A 7,492-nucleotide genomic window follows, 5' to 3' on the forward strand; every position below is an offset into this window, starting at 1 on the left:
ATTAAGATTTTCACACACACATACACACACATACACACACACACACACACACACACACACACACACACACACACACACACATATTAAATTAAAATTCCGTAATTAATAAAATATCTCAAAGAAATTAAAAAATCATTTCTTTACAAATTTGCAAATATATTTTTTTACAGAATGCTATATTTAAAAAATATATGTATGTATAAAAAATATATGTAAATATATGTATATATGTATATATGTATATATATATATATATATATCTTTATTTTAATTATAAAATTAATATTTAATGTGATTCATTTATAATCATTATAAATATAACAATGTAGATGCAATAATCCTCTTATAGAAATCTTGAGGATGTAACGATCTTATGCATTATGAAGTTAAAAGCAACACGATCTAAATTATGCAATTCGATATAAACGATCGTAAAATGAAGAAGGTTTATCTATTCGTTATCAAAAGACTACTCCGAAACAATCGCGTAGAATAAGCGCAACAGCTATATTACATTTCCTTAGTATCGAGTGTGTGTTATATCTTGGAGCAACTGTAGCTCCACATCACTGAAACGAAGCGCGTCCAAGTATCGCGACTGCTTGCGATTGGACGTGCATATAAACCGTCCAAGATATAAAACTACGTACGAATTTTTTTCTATAGATCGATCAGATCCTTTTTAATCCTATACCATGCACGATATTTTTTCAGAAAATATTATTTTCACGCTTGTATAAAATAAATGATCACAAAAATGATATGTATTATCTTTTAAATCCATCTGTCACTAATTACTTACGTTAATAATTACGAATAAGAAGTCACAAAAAGTTATATATACAAAGATTACTTATATACATAATTTAATTTATTTTTACTTCTCTTTATATTGCGATTTACAAAACGATACAAATATGTTTTATTTGCTGCTTTTATATTTCTTCGATAAACTAAAAAAGCGATAATATATACGCATCAATAAATGACACATAATAGATAGCTTTATATAAAAGTATTTTACATAAAAATATTTGTATTGAGATTTGCAAAAATTCAAATTCGTAATTTTTCATTGTGACTTAAACAAAATGAAATAATTTTCATTATCGTCACATTGCGTGGTTCGGTTCCATTGCGAAATGTTTCAATAACCTGATTTTGCACATTCATATCAGCCGTCTAATAATGGATACTCGTTATCCGTATTCTCGTTCTCCATCGCGGATTTGATCCCCACTTTGGCATCTTTACTTTCTAAACGCGAAACAGAATTATCTTTCGTCCGGTTAAAACCTATTGGTAGCGATCGCGCGTGTGGCACGTAATAGCGCATACAAAAAGTTCAGTACAGTTGGCGAAAAACCACCCCTTTCGTAAGCAACCCCATGAATCCTCTTCGTCACAATACTCACGTCTTAGCAGATCGATCGTTCGAATCAGCGACGATCTTGCGTTCCCCTTCGTCTCGGTGAACAGAGAGACAGGTGGTTGGTTCTCGCGAGGGGTTGTTCTATCGACGCAGCAGAGGGTAGGAAACTCTACGTTGACAGCCGTGGCTAGCCTCGTTCTCGTAACGTTGGATGAATGAATTGTCTCGCGAATCGATTCGATTCGATCTCCGATCGAACCGAATTTTCGAGGTATTTCAATAGTGGCGTGTATCAAAGATTGCGAATCGCGTGCGAAGAACGTGTTCGCGAACGCGTTGCGGGATGAAAAATTCTGGAAAACGCGTCCGAACAGTTCGGGGGTTCGGAGACAACTGAACCTGCCTGACTGTCGGCGGACTTTGGAATCGGTGAGTGGTTCGCCGTTCGGTTCTTGGTTCGCCGATTCTCGGCTCCGCGGATTCGTATACACGCGAGTCGCGGCCGTCGTTTTCTCTCTGTACAGTGTACATGCGACGCACGGTGCACCTTCGTTTGCTCCTACCCTACCTCCCTTTTCTTCTCCTCCTCTTCCTCCACTTCTCCATCTCCTCAAAACCCTCTCTTTCTCTTTCTCAGTTTTGTCTCCTCTATATGTTTCCTCTGTGTCACTCACCGTGTCGTGTCGCCGAATAGATAGCCCCCATGAGACACGTATGCACGTGCGTGTAAATTTTGCATACGCATAAAAAATTGTGTGTACACCCATTGTGTTCTCCCATCACTTCTCTTTTACTGTTAGATATCAAAGGAGCAATGATAACCCAATCCTTAAATTAAATATTATTTTGTTAATTTTTAACTTTTATGTCAAAATGTAAAACAATCCATTTTTGTGTTTAATTTCAAAGTAAACACCGTCTCATTAACATATGCATTTGGTAAATAATAAGAAATTTGAATCAGATGTAATACATTTTCTTCAGATGTAATACATTTTCTTAAATTGTTTAACTTCATTGTTTCAATTAAATTAATGACATGTATTGAGTATAAGCAATACTGATTAGAAATGATTAAAAATAACTCAAATAGCATGTGCAATAGCAATGTTTAATATTATGGATTTAACAGTATTTATTTTAACAGTATTTATATTTATTCATTTTTTAATCTTTTTTATGATTCCATTAAATTTTATTAATTCTTTCCCATTTCAGATTTTAACATAAAATTATCTCAGAAAAAAAAAATATATATATAAAATCCAACCTATTTACACAATATATAAAATTTGTATTTATAAAAATTATTTTCAATGTTATGTAACTTTATAATTAATAATTTTTTTCGACTGCAGTTTTGGAGTCATCGTTTTCCTTAGTTTAATTCCAATATTCGAAGTCTTTGTGGCTATTCAGTATATAAATAGTATAATATAAGTAATCGTATATAAATAAAAAGCACAGATGTGCATATCAATTGCATATTTTTCATATACAATTGTAATGTATGTTTTAGTGTTAAATGTACACGATACATTAAACATATAAATAATCCATAATAATTCAGGCAATCGAAAAGACGATTGATGTAACATATAAATGTCTTATAGTTGCCTTCGGAAACTGCTTCATTGTATGAAGCATCAAGCGGAAAATAATAAGTCATAAGATATAATTGAATATATGCTTACATCGGTCTGTTTGAATGTGAAGTTTAATGTCGTGAGAATTTTTAAAAAAAGGGAAAAGTTTTTCCATTAATTCTGGTAATTAAACAATAAACGTCACACTTTCACGAATAGAAAAACGAAAGTTCTACACCGGTAAAATAACCGTGTTTCACGTGTCACTGGGTCACTGTGTTTTTCCAGCGATGGAAAACTTTTTCCTTAGCATATAGATTACTTTCAACAAAACGACCAGCCAGCATAGCAATAGACATTGCTCGGATGTTAACAATAAATAATTATAATAATCAAGCCACGTTATTAGTGTTGAGCTATTTTTAGCAAATTACATACTTATATATCACATGTTGCGTGACTATAAACATAATAAAATATAATGAAAATGATATGATGTTTCAGCAATTAAAAATCACTCGAGACGATCTCGCAATAATATATTTAAAACAAATTCTAAGAAAATGGAACATATTTGAAAATATATTGTTGTTAAAAATATTCATACAAGTTCATACAATTTTTTCACAATGTACATGAAGTAAGGTATAATATTTAATAAATATTTAATAAATAAGTACTCCGAAGGTATAATAAATATTTAAATAAATATTTTACATAAATGTAATAGATTTTATCGCTAGGATCGAAATATCAAAAATTGTTAAAATAAAATTGTGTGCGATTAATGACGATTCGGTCATTAATCACGCAAAAGTACGACAATAGTAGACATTGTGACGAAAAGACATACCAGTTTCTCGAAAAGGTTACGACGAGTGCCCAATAAGGCAAGTTTCTACTGCTGATTCGAAAAAGGATTAAAGTTCACCGGATCTTTACACGACAACACAATTCGTTTTTTAGTTAATCATATATTGCATATATATGTATATATATATATATATGTCTGCGAAGAGAGATTTTCCCGTTATTGGCGATGCCGCAACGCGAATGCACTTCAGAAATTGCATTCGCCAATCGCGAGTTGCATCGTCTGTCGCGGCCGCGCAAATACTCGCAGAATCCTGGTCGAGACAGTACTTGAAGATTCGTTACTAGATGACGTCACACAAAGACGATCTGAGGTATCATCAGGTAACTTTGATAGGCTGTCGTTTCCCCTACTTTTAAATTCGTGAAAGCAAATTACATTAAGATAGACGAATAGATAGACGAATGCGTGCATCAATTATCTTAACTACATATATATATATATACAATATATTGTCAAAAATAATACGCTATGTGTGTGTGTGTGTGTGTGTGTGTGTGTGTGCGTGCGTGCGTGCGTGTATGTGTGTGTGTGCGTGCGTGCGTGCGTGTATGTGTGTGTGTGTGTGTGTGTGCGTGCGTGTATGTGTGTATGTGTGTGTGCGTGCGTGTATGTGTGTGTGCGTGCGTGCGTGCGTATGTGTGTGTTATTATTGTATATACAAACGTGAAAAATGCTTGTACGATGTCATTAAAGAAACCATTATACATATGTAAATATTTGTGAAATAAATATTCTTTTTAATTATATTTTTTTATACACAATTATCAATTTTAATAGTTTTAATAAATAGTTAATTGGTAATAAATTTTAATTAAAAAAAATTATTTATTGGTAATTATATCATACAATATGACTTCGGATGTGACATTAATGCGCATTTTAATAGGATATATTCGATAGTTGCTCACATATCATTATTTATTATTTTCTGGTAGTTTCGTAACGTTTCCCTAAGCATAGTGATCTGCTGTCAACCGTACGCGTTCATTATCGTTTGCTATAACGTAGTTATTATTCAATGACGTGGCTCCCATGTAAGAATCGAGCTCCTTTTATTTCGGTCAGACAAGAATTACACATGAAAGGTATTAATTTCGTTCTATTTTCAATTGTTACAAAAGTTATTTTTGATATAGCGATACCTAGCACGTGTCAAACGCACAGAATATGTCAGAAAGAAGGTGAAGCTGACTCTTAACCGCACGTAAAACGTACGTGAAATGGTCAAATGTCATCGGTTTTTTCCATGAAAAGTGCAAGGTGAAAGAATCACTTATTTTACATGCTGGCTTCGTACGCATACACCACTTCTCCTTGGTTGTTACCTTTCTTTGTCTTTTTCTAGTTGTTGCCGTGCGGTATCGTATCAAGAATCGCTCTTTAAACGCTTGTAATTTTAATCGGCCGAAAGTAACCGTATTTAACTTTATTGAGAAGTCTTTCAGTTTCTATTTCTAAAAATCTAAGATCTTGTAATGAAAAAACTTAGAACAAGAAAATAAAATTACTATAAAAATATTTCACATTATAACATGCCATGTATATAATTTTTTAATTACATAAAATTGCTATAAATTCCAATTTTATAAGAATAAGTCTTACAATTAAAAAAATTACATATGAGTCCCTTAGTTGACAAGTGACATAAATCCAAAATTAGGAAAAATGTGTTTGTCATAGAAGTAGAAAGTATTAAGAATATTTGTTTTATCTGCCAATTTAATTTATTTTTATTTTGTTTTTATATTTATAAAAAATAAAAATCAATTTTAATCATAAGTAACCATAAAAGTGACCATAAAAAAAGCTGGAATAGTGACTTAAATTCAGCTTTTTTTACGGTCACTTTATTTATGATGTAAAATTGATTTTTATTTTTTATGAATATAAAAAAAAGAAAAGTAAATTAAATTAATAAAACAAATATTCTTAATACTTTCTACTGCTATAACAAATTTTTCCTAATTTTGGACTTATGTCACTTGTCAATTAAGGGACTTATATAATACTGAAATAATACAATCGAATAATATACATTATATAATAATACACATCTTTTTATGGGTTATTCTACTTTTAGTCGATTAGTTCCGGAATTCAAAGTGTTAATTACAAATGGCAGTTATATCCTTTATGTTATCGCAATTGACGACTTTCACTGAATGAAGTTGAAACAGAATAAGATATTTGCGATTCTATTTATCGCACGATCGAACAAACAATACTTTCTCCACGACGTTTTTCAAACCAACCGCCAAAAAAATATACATTTTTGGCTAATGTTTAGCTATCTATGCTCATCGGCTGCACTAATTTAATTTTTTATGTTGTCATTGTCGCTGTGCAAGTTAGCATTGTGAATAACAGCCAGAATGTGTCGTGTTACATCAATGTCACAGCGCAAACAATCATAAAAAAATATTATTGTCGCCAGGTAAAATTTCGCTATTTAAATAAACTACTGTTTGAGAATTACTCTGAATTTATCAGCAGTCAGTTATAAGTCAATCTGAAGGAAGGACAAGGGTTTAGTGGCAATGAGTGAAATGATATTCAAGAAATTTCGCATAAATAACACCATAATATTCTCTTGCTAGCTGAATCACGCATTGTGTGGTCGAGTGTACAACCAAATATGTATTTGTAGCTTAGTAATCGACTGTCCTTCGAAATGCAATTTTTAATCGGAATTTAATAATCCGAGGTCCGAAGATAGAATTGTAAAGATGGACATCTGAATATCCTTGACAAATTTTTGGCAAGCTCGTTCATCATTCGCATATTGTACTATGCGTCCGGTGCATTACCCGCGATTATCGATCACTACACAACTGCGTTGTACAACTGGATGAGTCAGTTTCTCTTGCTAGTTACAATAAAGTCGTTACAAAAGTAAAGTTACAAACAAATCGAGTTACAATAAAAAATAATTTGCTTTTATTATTATTCAAATAATATTATTAATAATACTCAAACTGTTTTCTCATGAAAATATCTCGAATTTTGAGTTCTTCAAAAATTAGTTCTTAATAATAAAATTAAAATATTTATATATAAATTTGTAAATTCATATATAAATTATTAAAGTTTACAGTGTAATTGAAAATGTTTTAAATTTTTGTGATAAAGTATTTATTTTTCACAATTTTGTACATTAATAAGTTTTAAAGTCAAACGATTTACTTATAAATTAATCATAAGTAAAAAATATCGTTTTCATATATTTATAATTGTAGAAAATAAATGTCTATAAGAACAATCAATATTCAAAATTATCCGTAAAACGGAAGAATCGAAGTGTTCATATTCACGAATGTATCGTAAGTGATATCTCAATGATAAATCGTCTCTTGTTGCACATTCGATTTCGCCGTAACGATGGATTTGCCATTTGACGAGGTAATAAGACACTTCGTTTAGTGAGTTATCGAACAATAGCTGCGTGCCAACAATGAGAGACAACGAAAGTTATGCTCTACGCTCTCAATACGGCTGCAACCACGTGAAGGAGTCGTGTAAAATGGTTGTCGCTTCGTTATACTTGTCCGATTTGCGAGAATAAGCTTCATAACAGAAATATGCAAATTATTTCAAGTGAAGTCTTGTCTGTAGTCATTTTAAAAAGCAAGTCTTTTTAAAATATCCCATTTCTTATAT

The 7,492-nt window shown here is 31.6% G+C and overlaps 1 protein-coding gene across 1 annotated transcript in view; it reads right to left on the minus strand.

The window, feature by feature from the left end:
• Positions 1-1,865, minus strand: part of LOC108685986 (UNC93-like protein) — a 48,918-nt gene extending 47,053 nt beyond the window's left edge. Inside the window, exon 1 of the mRNA XM_018191009.1 lies at positions 1,416-1,865. The gene's annotated coding sequence lies outside the window, so the exon portion shown is untranslated. The remainder of the gene's footprint in view (positions 1-1,415) is intronic.
• Positions 1,866-7,492: the final 5,627 nt, after the last annotated feature.

The sequence above is a fragment of the Atta colombica genome, unplaced genomic scaffold (genome assembly GCF_001594045.1).
Source record: "Atta colombica isolate Treedump-2 unplaced genomic scaffold, Acol1.0 scaffold163, whole genome shotgun sequence".
NCBI lineage: Eukaryota > Metazoa > Arthropoda > Insecta > Hymenoptera > Formicidae > Atta > Atta colombica.